Source organism: Pleurodeles waltl, chromosome 11 (genome assembly GCF_031143425.1).
Source record: "Pleurodeles waltl isolate 20211129_DDA chromosome 11, aPleWal1.hap1.20221129, whole genome shotgun sequence".
NCBI classification, from domain to species: Eukaryota; Metazoa; Chordata; class Amphibia; order Caudata; family Salamandridae; genus Pleurodeles; species Pleurodeles waltl.
Window position 1 is genome coordinate 823,633,885 of NC_090450.1, and position 21,225 is coordinate 823,655,109.

Consider the following 21,225-nt stretch of genomic DNA (forward strand, 5'->3'; position numbering starts at 1 on the left):
GCACACAGCCCTGTGATGGTCCCTGGGGATTGACCCCCTTTCTTTTTTCAAATATTTGCCACAGGAAGGTAGTGATCCTCAGAGCAGCAGGTGAGTCGTGCACCCCTCCCCCCCTAGCCCCGCAAATCAATTACATTTTGCCCTGGGGAGGTGGTGGTCCCCAGGGCAGCGGGCGGAGGCACGCACCCCCGCATATAACTCATAAGCCCCAGGGAGGTGTGTGGTCCCCAGGGCAGCGGGAAGGGGCCAAGAGGCCCCTGCTTCATTTTTAAATAAATGCCCCCAGGAATTGGCCCATCAGGGTGGCTTTATAATAACGAAACGCAGGAGGCTGCTCTTTTTGAAACATTTCTATTTTACGGCACATTCACCGCGACTCTGTCCATGAACTTTAAAAAAATGCTGTTTAGCCTTCAGGGGTCCCTTTCGGACCCCACCACCAGAGCGAAGGGGTCAGAGTTTTAGTACGCTGGTCCCTTTTCTTTATTTTTTACTTTTTTTCTTCAGCCGAGTCCCATGATGGCTGACAACACTTCAATGACTTATGTTGTTGAAGTGTTATCAGCTAATCAGATCTCAGCACGAGATCAGGAGGGGTCCCTACATATACAAAGTTGCTTTCCTCTTAATTTCCCAAAAATCACTGAACGGAATTACACCGAAACAAAAAAAGCACTCTTTCTGGACCAGGACCCACTTTTCTGCCAAATTTGGTGTAATTCCATCCAGTAGTTTCGGCACTATTGCTGTTCAAAATCCCTATTAAAAAATGAATGTAGAAAATGTGTTTTGGGACACCCCCTTTTTCACCTACTGCCCCCCCCAACACCCCCTCCACAGATGGATTACCCCGAAACATTTCAGGCAGCAGCTGACATGAATGGCAAAATATGTTTGGGAAAGTTTTCGTCAAGCGGCTTTTTATATAGAAACTAGTTAGAAACTATAGAAACTAGGTCCTTACTATACCTACCTTTTTTCAAGGATTAATGAAAAAACATAGTACATGAGGACCTCTATTGTGGTATAGTGGAAGGAGGAGTGATAATAGCATCATTGGAAACCTTCTGGAATATATTGAAGGGCATACCTAAGTGATCACTATTTCTAATTTCAAAGAATTGGATGATGATTATGTCATAGTAGATGGGCCAGGTGTGCTGTACTGGAATTTAACAGTGGTTAGCCTTTTCCTTGGCAAAGCAACAGGTGAATTTTAATGAATAGGGTCATCTGGTTTGTATATTTGTGTTTTTTACGTTTGTTGTGTTTTTTTTGGGGGGGAGGTTCTGTTACACTCTGCTGAGATAGTATTGCTGGTTGCACTAAATATGTTAGGCCTGAGTAAGTTTACACAGTATAGTAAGCTTACTACCTTACAGTATCCGCAAATCTACTTTTGTGCTAACTTACACTTTTGTAGTAAGTCCACCACTGTTCTTCAGCATCTTCCCATAGAAAATATTGGAGGTAGGAACTTAATTAAAACCCATTTAAAATGGTTAAATATATTTATATAACACATTTTATTTAATTATAATATATCTAGGTTATTAAGAAGAGCTTTCAGAAGATTATATTTGTTTGTCAAATTGAAAAACATGATAAAATTCAATGTGATGTAGCACACTGCCAGCAGATTTCAATATTACAATTGAACTGTCCCTTTCTTACTCATTGTACGATGCAGTTTTATTCTAAGAGCAAATTTAGATCCTTAGATGAGGTCTATTTACATGAAGTTTGAATTTGGTTTGCTCCCCTCAAACACAAACCGATGAGTCAAAGTTAGAGGATTCCAGGCAACGCACAGTTGTTAATTTTGTAATGCCATGATACAAGATTTAGTTCATGGTCATTTCTTAAGTCCAGATCTAGAAAATGTGAGTTTTTTTTTTTACCTAACAGTAATTTGATTGGAGTTGAGGTTAGGATTTGTTTTATAACCATCTAATTGTATTTAATGTGATGTATTGTGTTTGCGACAGCAGTACCTCCTGAGGATTCACTGCTGTGTATGTTTTGTAAACAACAAATAACTAAAAAAAAATAGAACCCTGTGTGAATCATGAGGCACAGGTGAGGATTGTGAGTATCAATGATTTATTTTTGAGTGCTCCATGCAAGAAGAATTCATGAAAAGGCAATGATTGGAAAATCTTTTGGACTAGGGTCTTTTTGCTGTGTGATGGCACACCACATTCTTTAAGGAGCTGTTATAAAAGTTTATTTTTAAACATCTTACCTCAAAGCGACCAATCCTTAACTAATAAATCTTTTAGCCACAACCTGGAGATGAAGCACATTGCAGGGGCGGATCCTGAACTTGTGCTCCTGGATAACAGATACAAAGAGCTGGATGTAAGTAGTTAGAACAGGCTCTAGTGCTTAATTTGTTAAAAACATATGCAGGGGCCAAATGTTTTTCTTGGGAGCCTATCCCTATTGCTGCTGAATACAAGGGATGCCAAAAACCAAGGCTGCCTAGTCATGATTCCACCTCAACCATCTTTCTTCCACCACTATACTCTTCCTGCTTTTTTATTGCACTCTCATATGTTCTTTTTTATTCCTCTTTTTGTTTTTGTTTTCATATCTTGTTCCATATCCTTTCTCCTTTTTCGGTGTTTGTCTGCCTCTTGCTCTGGGTCCAGGTCTGATGATGGAAATGAAACCCAGGTTATTTAACGTGAGGGCCGGTTCCCACCAATCGCGGCCCCCTGCACAAATTAGGAACTGGATAGTCGTGCTGTATGGTAGACCAAAAACTAATATAGTGGTTGTTCAGAAAGCCCAGGACTGAAGACTGCACTGTTGTAAATTAATGGAAGGGAGAGAGGTTGTGAGACAGCTGGGTGAGAAGAAGAGGTTAGTGAAAATATTGTGAGTGGGTGAATTGAAATTAAGTGGCCTACAGAAATACTGGCAGGAGGTGTACGCACTCTGGATATTGAATTGGAAAAGGGAGAAAAGAAATACAAATAAAGGAAGTTGATGAATGGGAGATTTGAGGCACGTAAGCAAGCTGACCAGGGAGAGGCTTGAAAGAGAAAATAAGAGTGATTCACCAGCTGTGAAAAGCTACAGCAGTAGTTAAAGTTGTGGAATACCAGACAGAGAGAGAGTCTTCAATGTGGAACAAAGTAATAAAGATGACGAAAGGATAGGATCTACATGGAAATTAAGGAAGGGGTAAGCAGAATAGTGGGCTGCTTTGTTTTGATGAAAAGACAGGAAAGAAGGAATTGAGGTAGGAAGAAATTAAATTGAAGAGGAGTAAAGCAACAGGTTAAAATAGGTCTTGAGAGACGGGTGGGTAGTAGTCAAAAGAAAAAAGAGCATGAATAAGGACAACTAACTAGATGACTGAGAAAGCGAGAATTGAAACGGGAGAATGCAGAAGCGAAAGCAAGACAGAAAAATCAATAAAAGATACATTAAAGAAAGGAAGAATGCGAGAGGAAACCATAACTTGCGAATTGTAAGTAACCATATCACAAACTAAAAGCATAAGAGATTTGAAGATCCAAGCGAAGACTTATTAACTATCTCCAACTTTTACAACAGCAGCCTGGGTACTAAGTGGTGCCCAGCCTACAACTCTCAGGTTGAAGGTGTGGTGCAGCAATAATATGTAAGAAAGTACTGTAATGTCTTACACTGCAAGGCTGGAGGTACACTATAATCTCAATTTGAAATTAGTTCCCCAACGAATATGGGGGACTACATCTGGGAGGCTACATCATCATCCAAAGCACCATGGCATATCAGTAAACCTTCACATTAGGTCTAAAAAAATCTCTGCCAGTTGTGTCATCACCAAAAAAGAGCCCCGTCAGTTGAATCTCGGCCACAAAAGGTATAACTTAAGTCTAAAAAAAAAACAGAGAGTTGTATCCAGTACAAGAAGAGGCCTTGTGGTTATACGTTGACCAAAAACACACCTTAGCAGACTTATTTCCTCTGTGGGAGTCATAATACTGTTTTATCCTCCCCTCCCAGTCTTCCTGTTACTTTTCCTGTTTTCAGTGCTTAATTTGTGTCTCTGTTTTGCACTAGCACTTAGGGGCTGACTGAAGAGACCCTAGCGCCATCATTACAACACATTAGCATAATATTTTGACGCATATGTGGTGTTAGATGGCCAAAAAACGCCACACCATATTTACAAAGTGACGCAATGCATGCATTGCGCCACTTTATAACCCTTTGCATATATTATGCCTGCGCCAGGCATAATGTATGCAAAAGGGGCATTCCCCCGTTATGGGTGCCAAAAAAATGGCGAAAGGAAATCTAGGAAATTTCCTTGCGCCATTTTTTTGCCAATTATAACACCTGCTTAGAGCCCGACAAACTTTCAGATGGTGTTGTGTCTGCCTAACTTTAAACAAAGCACATAAGCAACATCTTCAACAGTTTAATAAACATTTTTACAAATACCACCAGCTATCCAGGCTATTTTTATCCCTTTGGGTGATCTAGAATGGTCCATAATGTAAAATTTTTAAAAGTGTGATGGTTTGCATGTAGCACCAGTACTGTCGGGGGAGTGGATGTTGCAAGTTGCAGTGGACGTTTGAGAAATATCTTGGACTCTAGCATTTATTTATTTTTACAAATTAAGCACTGCCGGTTTCTGTTGCTGCCAGATAGCCTTAGCAGAAATTCCGAAAGCACCAAGTCCATTTGTTTCGTGGAATCTTAGTTTCAGGTTGACAATAATCCTATTTGTTTTTTTCGTTTGTTTGTTTTTTAGAGAATCCCCCTGAGTGAGATGAAGAGGGACGAGATTAATGCACTGCTGACATCTTTGCGTTTTTATAAGAAGAGCTCCGCTGGGGCCGCAGTTCCAGAAGAATTTAAACTCGCCCCTGCGAAGCAGTCATCCCCTGCTACAGGGTCCGATATTAAATCCGATCTATAGAAAGACAGTGTAATCCTTGACTGCGGATGGGAGAGGTGGTGTGTGATTTATATAGGAGTAGCGGTGGTGTTCAAGAAAACGTGTGACCACATATTAAGTTTAAAGGCATAGAACGGTGTGTATGCTAATGTACGTACTAGTGCAAATGTTGTGAGTGTACATCTTTGTATGAAAGTTGTGTAAACACGCGCAAGTGTGAGAATCGTAAACTATATTTTGAAGTATGTGGTGTAATGTGTTTGCTTGGATGTCTAGGCAAGTTTGTTCATGTTGGTCTATGACAAAGGTGCAGCAGTGGGTGTGATGGCACAATTGTGTATTACCTGACTGCACCTCCGTCAGTTTCACCGTGTGCAGAAGGGTACGCTTGTAGGTGGGTGTTGATAAAGCTGAATGTGAGAATATGTGCATATCTACATGATACTATGTCCGAATAGTTATTAAGTACAACAAGGGTGGTGTATATATGTGTTTACCTACAAGAACCATTCCATGATGTTCTGGCAAAGATTTCAAAATGTTGAGGCATAGAGATGGAAATTTAGTGGCACTCAGTTGCATTTACTGCAGGATTATATGGTTACTTGAAATACATTCCTTTTCTATTATCGCCCTCTTTAGTAGCTAGTTGATTTGATTAAGCAGCTACTATAGACTTATATGCAATACATACTTTCAGTTTCAAATTCCAGATGTGTTGTTGGTTAATGCTGCATTCATCCCCAAAACTCTACATCTGGCACCTTCCAAAAGTCCATAACAGCCATCATGCACTCCACCACTTTCAAAAGATCTGACCCCTGTGCTTGGAGTTCAGTCCTTTCTTTTCAGAATCCTAGAACACTGACACCCCCCGTGTTTTTATTATGCTCTTAGCCTGCCCTGGTTTTTCACTCAACAGAGCTTTGCAGTGCTGCTAGCATGCAGGGTCCATTTGCAATGTTACATGTCAAAGAATTCAGAGTGCTGTAAGATCTAATGCCAGGCCTGGCTGAAGGTGTAACACATGACGAGAGACCACTTGTCGCCATTCACCAGGCTTTCTACCCTTATCCTAAAATGGCCATATCTGCAGACTCCGTGCAGTGCCACTGTGTCACCCAATATCAACTAGCTTCATGGGGGTCACACAGTGGTAGGGAAGCCGGGCTGGAAACCACTGCACAGAGTAAGCTTCCTTGTCGAATTCGGAAGCTCTGAACAGCCAATGTCCATTAAAAGGTGTGAAAAATACGCGAGGACAGGCCTCAACCCATCCTCACACGGCTTTTTGTCGGGTCTGAATTGGGAGGCTGACATTGTGCTTTTCTGTCATGGAAATGATGGAAGTAGCTAGTTTTATTTGCCTGCACTGAGGGGGGTCTCAATTCTTTATTCTAAAACTAAACAAAACCTTATGGCGCTACATAGCAGCCAGCCTGGTTGCTGTTTAAAGTTGTTTTGGCTCTAATGTTTATGGTGTCGATCACAAAGTCCATTGTGAGCCTCGACCTGCAGCATAATATTTACACCTTGCTTGTTCAACCTGGAGGGGACTGCGGTGAAGAGAGCATTAGTGTTACTCTGCATTCTGCAAATCGATGTATGGTAGAAATTATGAATAGCTGCTCTTTTGCAGGTTGATTTAATGCTACGATATATTTACAGTCTATGTGTAGCTTTACACATCCTCCAAAAGCTACTCTTGAGAAATTCACTACTAAATTTCTAGAACCACCCTAAACTGTCTGCCAGGGCAAGAGTGTAGGGTCGAGGATATCTATGGCCAGTTACTATTTTCTATCTAAACAATGTATTTTGATGCAATAAAATATACACGTTTTATGCCATGGCAGTGAAAATATATGTGGCCCAATTAAACATGGTTTAGAGCAACTGTACCAATTCACATTCATACATTTATTACTGCAGTGCACAGTTAAAATTACAGTTCATTACCTCAATACAGTAAAAGTGACAAGAGAAAAATATTGTTTACTGCTTCAGTTTACATGCATATGACTGTAGCATGTGTGGATGTAGATACATATGCTATACATTCTCCTACCATGTAGTGTTGGGCCCAAACATTTGCAATCAACTTGTTCTTCTTCAAGGAAGTTTGAGTCACAAAGATCTGTTATACCTCCTCCCTGGGCCACAATGCACCAGGACATCGCCACCAATATGTACACAGCATCGCATAAATCAGACATATGTGTGCATCTGCTTTACGTGATGCTCTTCTTTCATGTGTATTAGTTATAAAAACTGGTTTTAAAAGAGAACCAGATCTCAGCCTCATTGCTTAAGCCCATAGTGTGAAGCAGTGAATATCAAGGTCTGGGTCTGGAGCCATCTTTCACATACTCTGATAGCGATTTAGGATTTGACCGTAGAACTTAAGGAATAAATGTCTGAATCTGATTTTATTACTAGACTCGCACCAAATAACATATTTTATTGTGTCACATTCATTTTCGCTGGAGCGGCATAAAATATGTACAAGAATTCAAAAAGTAAATGCAGTATGCCAGATATGGAACTGAGATTTAGGGAGAAGGAGGCGACATTGACCACCTACCTCTCGGCAGACGCAGTTGCGGTACTGCAAGCAGTGTAATCAGATAAATAATCAGATGGGGTGGTGCTGTCTGTCCTTATCCGCTTCCCAAATTCTGTGTTTGCCTAGAAACTATTTAATGCAAAACAAAGGTAATGACGTCTTCCGCTTCACCAGTTGTGATATGCATGGCTCCCCTCCTCCCCAAATCCAAATCAAAAATGAAAATAAGCTTCCTTTGTACTTCTAACTACCCAGTACGTGTGAACTATGTGCATTTGTGTAAGTGTGACATGATTACTTTGAAAATACTGCGCAGGAAGAAAAATCAAGAAATCTAAACATGCTACACACCCTGTTGTTTTTGAGTCTGAGACTGGGAGCTCAGCATGGAAAACAAATTCTGCCTTCTGCGCCACTGGATTACACACTGTTAAAGCTCACTTCAGGTACCGCTCGAGTTGCGTTCTTGACAAGTTCTCCTCGCTCTAAGCATGCGCACCCCTGTCAGCAATGGACAGAATGACGTCCTGAGCTGAAAGACTTTCTGGCTGAGGACTGATGTAGGGTTCTAGAAGACGAGGGTGTCATGATGAGAGTCGATGAATTCTAGGTCATGTGATGCAATAAAAGTTTATTTTCTAAATTTAATAAAATAACTCATTAAAAGAAAATGGTAAGCGTTTTGTTTTTCCCAAACCTTCCTAAAAATATATACTGCCGTTGTTGGGATGTTCTGTATGCATGCAAATCCACCACCACTGCCTTCGGCTCATTATTCAAGGATTTTTTAAGTTTGCACCTCAAGAGCTACTTCATCCACCATAATGAACGTCCATGGTCTAGTAAATAGAAAGCTCCCAGAGAAGGGGCTGTTGCTTCAGTCTTTTTAATGCAGTGGGTTTACATTTAGGTTTTTTGTTTCAAGTTGTGCCGAGGGTTGATATACACATTTTTTGGGGGAGTTACCCCCTCCCATACACACACTGGTATGAGCTGTACGTATGAGTGAGAACACGCCTGGTCTGTGATTCTCCATGTACATTTTACCTCCTGCTCGCAGTAGGTGGTGATTGTGTGCATGAAAAAGAGCTCAAGTTAAGAAAGCAGTTGAGGGAGTGAAACCACATTTTATGTCCCATTCCGGACTGAACATTTGTGATGGTCGGTAACTGGGGTGGAGACACCAGCTATAATATATAACTTTGTGCCTAGTTATTGATCCTTTCATAAAAGGTGTCTTAGTAGGGCATCAGCAAGGCCATGTAAAGATTTGCAGATGTGACTGGTCATGTAACAGAAAAATGAAGTGCTGGCCAGGGAGGCGTGTGTGGATTGCAACATGCAAAGTTAATTCATTGTCGCGTATCTAGTGCTGTATAAGCTCGATCACTGTGCTCTATGACTACTGTAATGGTTCTGCATGGTGAACATAAATGGTTGTGTTCTCTAACTATGCAATTGTAAGTAACCAGAGTTCTTTATTGTGATGAATATGACCAGCTGAGCAAGAAAATATACATTATGCATGATGGTCACCGAGTCAACACTGTGCCAGTCAAAGTTATTCTTCATCTCCTTTACCTTGCGCATCATTCATGTGTAGTGTTAGTCCAGGGTAACTCTTGTGTTATAGTTAAAACTGGCCAGTCAAAAATACATGTGCCCAACCAAATACAGGGTGAGCAATGTTCTATTTATTTATTTAAAACATAAAAAAGTTACGAACCTCAGCTCTCTATTTTTTTGTCAAAATGGTGGTTGGGTTCACCCAAATTATTAGGCTCACCCCTAGTAGATGTTCTAATTACAAAACAAGACTTCCCTTTTTTGAAGAAAAGCAAAGCTGGTAGGTGTCTCACTCCTAATGAATTATGTTCTTATGTATAGGAGTGTTAGGAGTCGACACACCTATCTGAGATCTCTCATCACAAGGTAATTAAGCAGGTTGTATGTTGGCACTACACAGGCATTTACCACACCTGTCTTAACAACGCAGTCCAAACTACAAATGCGTCTTTACAAAGCATTCCTTTACCATGCAAGTTGTTACAACGACTTGCTTCAGAGAAAGCGCTGGACTTTGGAATAGTATAATTTATTATTCCAACTTCAGTCTGGCAACAGTAGGAAAAGTATTGGATTTAAAGTCCAACATCACTCCAACAACGCCTTCCTTAAGGCGAGTCTTTGTAACTACATGCATGTTGAAGGAATGCATTATTAAGACGCATTCAGGGTTCGGACCTCGTTAAGGCACAGCGTAGTTCGAGCCCCCTTTTGAAGGCTGTTTCTCAGATAAGCGGGCCATGTTCCGAACCCTGAATCCAGTATGCACACAAGGGTTGGTAGTTTACAACAAAGATTATTATACAAACCATGTGGGTGAGAACTACCATAATAAACCATCTTTTTGATTGGACCACATGTATTTTTCCATTGCTCCACATCAAGGAACTATTTTTTCTTTCAAACTCCGTTAAAGTGCTTATGTTTTCTTAATCTCTCTCTCCTCTGTGCTGCTTCCCCTTCACATTACGCCACTCCCCCATACTCCCTTATTTCTTCCCCAGCCCAAATCTATTCAGCTTGTTGTTTTTTATTTATTATTAGTTAAAAGCCTCCTTCCCTGCTTCTGCTGCTCCTTAAATTTAGGGCCTCATTTACAAGCCCTTGGAGCCACAGGTGCATAATTTTTTTTGTACGCAGCTGTGGTGCCAGCAGTGCCCTATACTGCTCTATATTCACAAACTGACGCATTGGGCCCAATGCGTACATTTGTAAAGTCCTGCATCACAATTTACCTACACCAGGTATAATGTATGCTGGGTAGGCACGAAAAAAGCCATGTAAAACGGACGCAGTGAAATTTACAACTTTTCACTGCATCAAAATTTTACCACCTTCTTAGAGCATTCATAAAACTGACGCAGGGCTTTCCTCACATTGCTGGAGTTGCATCATTTTAAGGTCTCAACTCCAGCATTGTGTCAGTTTAGGTGCAACAGATGCATCAGAATTTCTGTCACATCTGTGAAAACATGCCCCATGGAGCTCTGTACTGTAAAATGCAGCCCATCCATGGCGTTGTTAGGGGATGTGAAGCAGGCACAAGAAATCTGATGCATCGATGACAATGCTTTAGATTCTTGTACATGAGGCCCTCAATTTTTTAACTCCTCACTCCCTGCATGCTCCACTGTTGCTTCCCTCACCTTCCTTGTCCCTCTTGGCATGAGATCAGCCTATATAAAACAAGTTTCAAACCGAACTTAAGAAGGAATAAAATGGACGACCCCAAAACAACTCTCCTGCAGCTATTTACATAACACATTTCATAGAACCCTTTTGTATTTTATATGCATTAGCTGACAAGTTAAATATTTACTCAATCAAACTTAATATTGAACAACATGCTACAGAGGCATACTAAGATTGCTTCCTCGATTGTAACGTTTCTAACAGTAGGTTCTTAGAGTGCCGCACCCCATCTCCACCCCCCCACCCGTTCTCCCGCCCACTTTATATGTCCATCTTTTTCATGTCCTTTTGTTTTCTTAGGCTCTCACCAGCAGCTGGGCTCATTGCCTGACTAGCACATTGCACCCTAAGCGTGTTCAGTAGAATAAACTATGGCCCATATTTATACTTTTTTACCGCCGCTTTTTGACGCAAAAGTGGCGCAAATTTACAAAATACAATTGTATTTTGTAGGGTTGCGCCGCTTTTGCGTAAAACATGACTCAAATGCAGCACTAAAAAAGTATAAATATGGGCCTATTTGTTTTTCACCAGCTCCTGTCTGCGAGTTGCAGTTGGTATTTGGGAAGGGAGTAAGGCAATGTGAAGAGAGTGATGTTCCTGAGTCTTGATTAGATGTCTGAATAACCTTTAAATGTACAGTAAGCAAGGAAATTAGTGTATTGTAAGTAACATAACACTAATTTATTATACCGTGTATGCAGTATAAATGTGCAAAAATGTTTTACAACTGTATAAATATCTATTTTAGAACTCAAAGGAGAATTATTATTAAACCACATTGAATACTCGTACAACAAAGAAAGTATAATCAGTGATATAATGCTCTGGAAGTGTACAAAGTATTATTGCACGTTATGGGAGGGCAACTATGATAATTAGAAATTGTTGAAAATGTCAGAGAGCAATAGCTGTTCCTCCCAACTGAAAGTCCAAACACATCAGCAGTAATCTTTGGTATAGTGACGGAAAGTCTTTCCTGCAAAAGAGTGCAGTAGATTTCTTGAAATGATGCTGAGGGTGACAGTGACTTGTAAAAGGTATGTCAAACTCTTCACCTCTGGAGGTTTGTTGTTTCCCTGGAGTCACCATTTATCCTATTGCTATTGAACCTGAGTAGTAGGGTTCTGTCAAGGATTTGGTCCAAAACAAGGCCTTGGCCTTAAAATACAAGAAGCTCTTCAGCCGCCTTCACCAGCTGGAAGGGAGGTGGTTGTCTGGAGTGTACCGCTTGGGTGCCAGATAGTGGTCTAGGTTTGAATTGAGTTGGGTTGGGTCTGTCTTCAGCTGCTGCAGGACTTTCTGCTGGTGAGGGATCAAACAATCTCTTCATGTCCAATGGGAGTTTTATAACTTTTTTCTGGACCTCTGTTTTGAGGTCCACAGACTTAAACCAAGTTTGCTGGCTTATGGACAAACCAGAGTTCATGTTCCTTGTGGCAGGTTCATTGAAGTTCAGAAACATCAACAGTTTCAACTGAGCTATATGCTGCGCTGCCCTGCATCACAGGGAAAAGGCAGGAATGCACCATATTAATCCAATATGGTGCATTCCTGTTCTTTCCCCTTCCCCTGCCACAGTTTCGGCAGCCTAACACCAATGCAGGCACCCTTGCTGTGTTGTAGGCAGGATCCTGAGAAGCATGTTTCTCCTATGTGTGCTGAAGAATGCAGCACACATAGAAAGAGGATAAAATGAGGAGAAATTAATATATTGTTCCATATTTTGGAGACATTCAAAGCCACGCAAAGTGACTTTGAATGGTTTCACAAATATGACTTTGAGGTTTGCACCACACATGTACCATGTGTGGTGCAAGCATGGCACAACCCTCTTGTAACTATGTCCCAAGTCATGCAGGTTCACCAAGACTATAATTGCATTTAGACTCTGTACTCACTGACCCTTATATATGTCCCATATATTGTGTAACCAAAAACACAAGGAGTATTGGGTTCACTCATAGGATGGAGCCGCTGGCGAGGGATTTCTCCTAGGGTTCCACAGTCTCACGTTATGAGTTTCCGAGTCGGATCCTGTGGAAGATTATGTGGTGGGAGGAAGTTTCCTTTATGGACTAGGTGGTCTCACACACTATATAGTGTCATGCTTCATCATACGACCACCTAGCCCCACCTGGGCGGACTCGACCTCACCGTTAAAAGAACAGGAGGGAGTGCGTAAATTAGATTTTTCTGGAAAAGTATGGGATCCAGCTATACTAGGGAAGAAACACCTAGTCAGTCACCTGTGTGATAGTACACCTTTATTAGTGGAGTCTGCTGGTGTGAATAAAAACAAAGGACGGGACACCTATGTGAGGACAAAGACTCACTGGATCACCTATCTAAAGATTACTGGCCAACATGTTTCTGCCCGCTACTAAGAGCCAAAGAAGGTCTGGGGGCATTTTTCAGGGCCTAGGATCCCTAATAATCATGCATTGCAAGCAATAGAATACTCAGCTAAAAGAAGTGCAAATAGTATGAAGATAAAGGGCCTACCTGTGGGGGGGATACCCTATGGAGGCCTAAAGGAAACAAAGCAGAAAGGTTTTTTGCATATACGTGACACACAACACTGCACAGCACACAAAAATGTGACACAGCAAGCAAAAAGTCATGCAAACGTGAGTGGGAGGCTATAGATTTATTACCCTAAACCTGAAAGGCTACTGGCCCCAGGTCAAAAGGAGGGGGAGTGTCCCCTTAAAGTCACACACTAGAAAAGTAGGGTGAGGCAAAACAGAATATAAATATAATGTATGCATGGTCTGGTCTACTACATAATAGCCTGAAATGCCCTGTGCTAAGAGGGCTGCGTGTGGGCTGAGGTAAATTACGAAACTGGTGTCCACAGGGTAATGTTAGAGCCAAAATCAGGAGTTTCACATATGTTATAACATAAATTAGAACATCCAAGTACCCATATTATCAAGAGTATTCTCAGGACAACACTATCCAGCAATGTAACCAAAACACGGACAAGCATTGAATCTGAGGAACTTAAGAAAATGTTCAGGTCTTATCTGTGCCGTAGAGGTCACCACTGTGCGAGGATGCGTAAAACACTCACAACTCCAAAGGAGGTGCTCGCGCAGCACCTACTCCGTTCCCCTCTCTAGACCGCTTGAGGTAACAGGTCTGGAGAGAGGCCTGTTAATAAAGGGGAGAGAGACCGGCCCAGAGTGCACGTCCCCAGCCGCCGGCCCCGATCAGTTCCTGGGGCGTGGTGGGTGGCACGATGCCAATATAGCGTTGCCTACGCGCGAGGCCGAGGAGTCTGGGAAATGTAGTTCCCTTGCTTTGCGCGCCGCGCATGTACGCGCAGGCCCTGTCAAAGTGGCAGATACTGGCCATCGCACGGGGTGCTATACAGGGAGTGGGAGAGGGGGGAAGGAAAAGGGAAAAGAAGGGGAAAAGAGGGGGGAGAAGGGGGAAAGAGGGAAGAGAAACAGGAGGGAAGAGAAAGGGGAGATAAGAGAGAGAAGTGAAGAGGGGGGAAAAGTGAGGAGGATGAAAGAACATCGAGAAGAAGGGAGAAAGAAAGACCTGGGCTACATGAGGGGGTGGAGGGGAAGGAGAAATGGAGAAGGGAGGGGCTGCGGCACGGAACAGAAGGGTGGAGGAGGGGGACACCAAAAAGGAGAACCGGACAGGAGTAGAGGAAGGTTCATAGGAAATTCTGTGAAACATGAGGGAGCGGGGAGGGGGTGGAGGAGAAGGAGACAAGAAGAGAAAACAGAGCAGACAAAGAGAACATTTGGATAAAAAGATCGGAGGTTAAAGAAACTAGGAGGGGATGGGAGGAGAGGGGAGAAAAAAGGGGGGGAAAGAAAGGGAAGGGAAGTTGGAACAAGTAGGTAAAGTTAGAAGAATAGATGGAAGAAAGAGGGTACTGGGTAGGAAAAAACTTGATCAATTGGCACTGATGGTGCTCAATGAGTACTGGTTGCATATCCTATCACTCAGTTGGTGATGTCAATTGGTTAGTAATGACCACAGAATTTTGTCATTCAAACCGTTGGTATCTGTGTGTAGTCTCCCGACCTATCGTTGTTCATAATAGAAAAGTTTATGGTTCAAGTTGTTTGTCGTTGGCTGTAATTTGTCTAAAACTATCCATTCCAGTTCCTCTGGCAAATGGTTACTCATGATGAAGTGGCTTGTGAGTTTAGTGGCGTCCCGTTTGCACCGGATGGTACTCCTGTGTTCACAGATGCGGGTGCCCACCTTCCTGGTTGTCATCCCAATGTACTTCAGTTGAAAGGGACACTTGATCATGTAAATCACAATCCTACTGCAATTCATGAGAGATTTCAATCTCCAAGGTGTTCTTAAACCTAAGTCCACCGTAGTGGATCTCTGTGTGAACTGGCACACACTACAGTTTCCACAGGGATAGTGACCTGTTGGGGGTAGTAATCGCCATAGTGTTGTCTGGTCATTGAAAGGTTTCACAGTGGGTCTTGTGTGGACCACCATGTCTCATATGTTTGTGGCCCTCTTATAGGCATGTAAAGGTTGTTGAAACGGGAGGCCGCCAGAGGTCAGGATTTTCCAGTCATCCCTGATTATTTTCTGGATTTTGTTGGCTAGTGGTTTAAATGTTGTCACACACACTATCTGTTCGGCCTTTGGTTTACTTTGGCGAGGTTCTAACAATTGATCTCTATTGTTATTCCGTGCCCTTTTGTTTGCTCTCCTGACGAGGTATGCAGAGTAGTCTTTTTCTTACAGTTTTGTGGACAGCCTATGTGCGTGTTTTTTATAGTCTGTTAGATCCGAGCAGTTCTGTCTCAGACGTAGGAATCGACCCACCGGAAGAATCTCCCGTAGGGACCTCGGGTGGAAGCTCTAAAATTGAAGAAGATTATTGTGGTGTGTAGATTTGTAATAGACCTCTGTGACTAGCGTTTAATTTTTTTCATAAATGAGTAGATCAAGGAAAGGCAATTGATCATTGCCTATCGTCATTGTAAATTTCAAAAAGGGGTTTGCTGTGTTAAGCCAGTTTGAAAAGGCCTGGGCTTCGTTCCTGGTACCTGTCCAGATCAGTAAGATATCATCAATGTAACGTTTCTACAATTTGATCTGCCCCAGGGACAGGTTATCATCATGGAGAACCACGGGGAGTGGCCAAGATGGCGACCGTGACGGATGCCTGACATAGGCTCTGGCTCGGTCCCACCTAACATCCTGATCGGCACCTCCGGTGTCGCTGCGGAGTGGCGGAAGTTGCCTCTCCGAGCTTTGTGGTCCCAGTGGCGCCTTGAGGAGATGAGTGGTGTTTGGAGGCTCGAGGCTTGCACGAGGCCTCCGTATGGAATCCCTGGCTGGCCTTCGCGTTACGGAGAGAGACGTGGGGTGGACCCGGTCGACTGCCGGAGCCCGAGCTGGCGTGCTCCTGCGAGACACCTGGGGGGAGCGGTGAGCGAGGAGGGGGTTTCTGCGGGGGGCCGACGGAGTTTCTTTTACCGCCCCTCCCCTTTGATGGATCATTGCTCCCTCAGCTCCCCCTCCCCCCTCACGGGACAATTCGGCGACCGGGGAGGCCGGTGAGTGATTCTTGGTGGCTTTGGAGCTGGCCGCAGACTGGGGAGAGACATCTCGAAGCGGGCGCTGCTCCTTTGGAGTGCGCGATCCTGGCGGTGTCTTGAAGAGGAGCGCCAGAGGTACAGAATGGCTTCTGGAGGCTCGCGGTTTGCATGAGGCCTCCACACAGTGGGATCACCAACCCCTCACAAGACGGTGAAAGCGGGCCAAACTGACTGCCAGTGTTCGGGCTACAGAGCCCCTGTGTGACACCCGGAGGGCGGTGGTGTTAGGTGAGGGAATTTTAAGGGGGGCCGCTACTATTACACCGGGCCCCCCACCCCATCAGAGGATTACTTGCTTCCTTCTCTCCCCCTCCCCCACTGACCCACCCCGCCTGTAGCAGCATATTATCCGTGCACGGCCTCAGGAGGAGCTGAGTGCCCTCTAGAGATTAATTAACGCTGGACTGGCATGCCAACGAAGGATCCTTAATAGTGCTTGGACTGGTCAGGGACCATAGGTAGGCCCCTCAGCGCAAAGTTGCATATTAAAACTAGTTCTCAAAATCAAAAGGGCCAGGCACAATAGGAGGGTGGAATAGCACTGCCATAAGTCGCTTATCATGGTCCGAACCACTTAAGGAGGATACCCCCCACCTTTTTTACGTCGGTGCTAGTACATAACCTGCTGGGGTGGCAGACTTCTGCTTTGGCGATCATTACTGCAGTGAGTAAACAGGAGAAGACAGTTCAGACCAATGCGAGTGCTGCAACAGAATCGAAGAGACTTTGCGAACTGACCACCCGATAGATCTGTGCAGGAATTGCCTCTAACCTAACCACTGGAAGTGGATCCCCCTCCACCCGCGAGCGCAGTAATCCAGTTAATCAAACACAGAGAAACATCATAAAACAGGGACTATGGCAGGGAAATCGAAGTCTGCGAAAGCCCAAGAACGCTCTGCGCTGGGACCAACACCAACTGACCAGCAAACAATGCTCAGCTTGTCATCTTTAGAATCCACACTACAAGCTCACTCAACTCAATTTGAGAAAATCCTACAGGCAATATTGGACACTAAATCCTCACTAGAAAGTAGAATTGACACAGTGTCCCAAGACCTTAACCTACTAAGAGTGGATCACCGTAATTTGGTGGAAAGAGTGGGCGCAGCGGAAGGCACACTGAGTAAACTAAACCCACTAGCACAAGAAAATCAAAAGCAGATTCTTCGCTTGGAATCTGAAATGAAAGTGCTATGGCGCAGAGCAGAGGAGGCGGAGAGCAGATCTAGACGCAACAATGTACGATTCCTAGGGTTCCCTGAAAGATCAGAGGGTCAAGACTCTGAACTATTTCTGGAGCAATGGTTAATAAACAAAGTCATGATGGGTAACCCGTCAAAGTTTTTCTCAGTGGAGAGAGCACATAGGGTGCCGGGGAGACAACCGGCACCAGGAGCACAGCCTAGGCCACTTATAGCACGATTTCTGAATTATAGGGATAGAGACACTATACTACAACACTTCCGTAATAAAGGCCCTGCCCAGTATGAAGGCTCATCCATTACTGCTTATCCGGATTTCACTCAGGAAATGCAGAAACAACGTAACTCGTATTTGAGGATTAAACAACGGCTCAGTGAACATAACATTAAATATGCTCTAATGTTCCCCGCTAAATTACGAGTAATCTCAGATGAAAAAACACATATTTTTCACTCCCCCGAAGATGCGTGGACATGGCTGCACGCCAAGGGGCTGGCACAACCCCGAGAAAGAACGGGGAAGGAGGAGGAATGGATCACGCCATCGGATCAAAGGAAAGCCAGGAAATGTTCTAAATCACAACCCTCAGTGAAGCAGGCGGCGGCCGAGAGGGCTAAGGTACTGCAAGAGACGTCCTTACACACACAGAACTCCTTCAGTACATTGCGGTCCAACGTAAGTGACCACACGGACTCCGACTCAAGTTCCGACTCAACGCTATTGGAAGCACTGAGGGGCCCAAAGGTTACCCCCAGATCAGCGGATGCACTGTGATGTGGTTGGGAGGGGGTTAAAGAGATCTTATCATTTATCGACTACAGCAGGACTTTTAGATGGTATTGATGTGGAAGCTCAAGCCAATACAATTGAGACATGGCCCGCAAGTGGGATAACCAGAGAAGAAGCCGCATTGTTCTGGGATGCTGCTGGGACCGGCGAGCACCGGAGGCGTCGACACTCGCAATTTGTTTTTTAGTTTCTTTTTCAGTAAATATTTATATCTTGACCAAAGGTGGAGACCCCCTATAAGGGTCACTTCCAATTGCTATTATGCCTCCCCAGAAGGTACCCGTATGGATACACCCTTTTATTATTAGAAGTGTTATGCATGTGATGTTTATGCAAGTTCAAGACTGCAGTGGGGGCTTAGTTGGGGTGGGGGGGGGTGGCTCGAGAGGAAGTTATGTTTCACAGGTCTTTCCAAACAACGAAATGATTTGATACAACCTGCAGTTGATGTTACTAATATAGAGCGGGTGTCAACATGGGCGGATGAGATGGGGGGCCTGGCCGGGGTGCATGGACTAAGATGATTTAAAAGCGTACAGAGTAAAAGATATCGGGTACACGCCAGTCTTAAGCGCCAACGGATACACATTGCCATACTCCAGGAGACACACTTACTGGAGGCTGACCTTGGGGGGGGACGGGGGCACTGGGGAGGACAGATTATAGGCACATCATATTCGGCTTACGCCAGGGGGGTACTTATATGGCTAGCCCAAGGAGTACCATTTGTGCAGCATACATATAAAATAGATCAAGGGGCAGATATGTGGTACTGGAAGGGTGTTTGGACGGTAAACAACTCACACTAGTGGGAATCTATGCGCCCAATAGTGCACTGTCTGAATTCCTGCGTACTCTTACACCGGCCCTAATGGTCAACACTGAGGCACTGGCAAGGTGGGGTGGGGATTTCAACAGCACGCCGGATAAAACACTCGACCGTTCCGCCCTGCCTTCGGGGGGATTGACACATAGACCAGTGGCATGGGCCGGCGACTTGAGACTATATGATATTTGGCATAAAAGCCACCCAACACAGCGGGAATATTTACTCTATTCCATACCCCACAAAGTGCACACTAGGATAGATATTATATGGGGCACCCATGAAATATGCTCACTGGTCAAGGAGGTGGAATACTTAGCTAAAACGATATCTGATCACTCACCATTGATGCTAACGTTGCGTTGGGGAAGGAGAAGATCCATGATACCCACGTGGCGCCTGCAAAGGGAAGCCCTCCTAGACCAGGCTTTTAGGGAAGAACTAAAGATAACTATAAAACATTATTGGGAAATTAACAAGGGTTCCACAGACACAAGAGCGACAGAATGGGACGCTCACAAAGTTATTGTCAGGGGGCATTGTCTGTCTGGTAGCTGGGGGGTTAGGCGCTCACTACACGAAGTTACCACCCTAGAGAAAGAACTGAGAAGGCTAGAAAATGCAAGGGCACAAGATGAAGCATCACAGGAAGAATTGGCGAACACCCGCTTAAAATACAACGAGGCGGATTTGAGACTCCGCCGCCATGACTATAATTATTATCTACTACGGCTGCAGACGGAGGGAGATAGATCAGAGAGACTATTGGCGTGGTTACTTCGTGAGGATCGCCAGCATGCTCCAATAGGGGCTATACGACAATCAGATGGTACTATGGCCACTAGCCAAGAAACAATCAACAAGGCATTTGAAAGTTATTATACAAATCTCTACCGGGGACGGGAATCATGCACTAATCAACAACTGGGGTTCTTTTTAAGGGGAGTAAACTTAACACAACTGTCACGACCGGACATTGAGGCGCTGGAAGCCCCTCTAGTAATGGTAGAATTAGAGACAGCCATTGCACAGATGGCTAGAAATAAGGCGCCCGGAATAGATGGCTTATCAATAGAATATTATAGCATATACTCCAAACATCTGAAATCACATTTACTAGAGGTGCTCGAAGAAGCACGGACACATAAATTACTCCCATATTCACAGCGAGAAGCATTGATAGTGGTTCTGCCTAAACAAGGACGCGAGCCCACAGATGTTAGGTCTTATAGACCACTCTCACTCCTAAATCTGGACTGTAAGATATTAGGTTAAATCCTGGCAAATAGACTAGCCCCCATAATACACACCCTGGTAAATGAAGATCAGAATGTGTTTATCCCAATACGTAACACATTCCTGAACATTCACAGACTGCTGAGCATATTAGGAGATACTGCACCGGAGGCACATGATAGTGTAGCAATATCACTGGACATCGAGAAAGCATTCGACACACTAGGTTGGAATTATTTATTTGCAACGATGCAGAGTATGGGATTTGGGCCCAATTACAAAGGCTGGGTACAGACACTCTATGCGCAACCCAGGGCCGGAGTAAAAACAGGGGACATTATTTCTGATAGCTTCTCTATCAAAAGAGGTACTAGGCAGGGTTGCCCACTATCTCCTTTACTGTTTGCCATAGCGCTGGAACCATTGGCGGCTAGATTACGCGAGGAAGGGGAGCGATGGGGAGTGACAGCAGCAGGGACTCGCCATATAATTTCGTTATATGCAGATGATGCCCTGATATATGTGAGAAAGTGTAATGAAACTATACCGTTGGTGATATCCCTATTAGAGGAATGTGGCTCAATATCGGGACTAAAGGTAAACTGGGACAAATCATGTGTGTTCAGACTGACTATACAGCCGATTGAAAACAGGGATTTAATACAAGAGGGGCGCTTGAGATGGTGCTTTGACACCTTCAAGTATTTGGGAATTCATATATATTTCATAAGCCTGAGGATTTGAGAGATGGGAATTTGGGACGCACATTAAATTCTATGAAGGGATCACTGCGGTTCTGGTGTGCACTACCATTATCGCCACTAGGAAGAGTGGCGAT

General features: G+C 43.9%; 1 pseudogene; it reads left to right on the top strand.

Annotated features, from left to right (window-relative positions):
- LOC138266183 (selenoprotein M-like) overlaps positions 1–8,143 on the top strand; it is a 34,166-nt pseudogene extending 26,023 nt beyond the window's left edge.
- Positions 8,144–21,225: the final 13,082 nt, after the last annotated feature.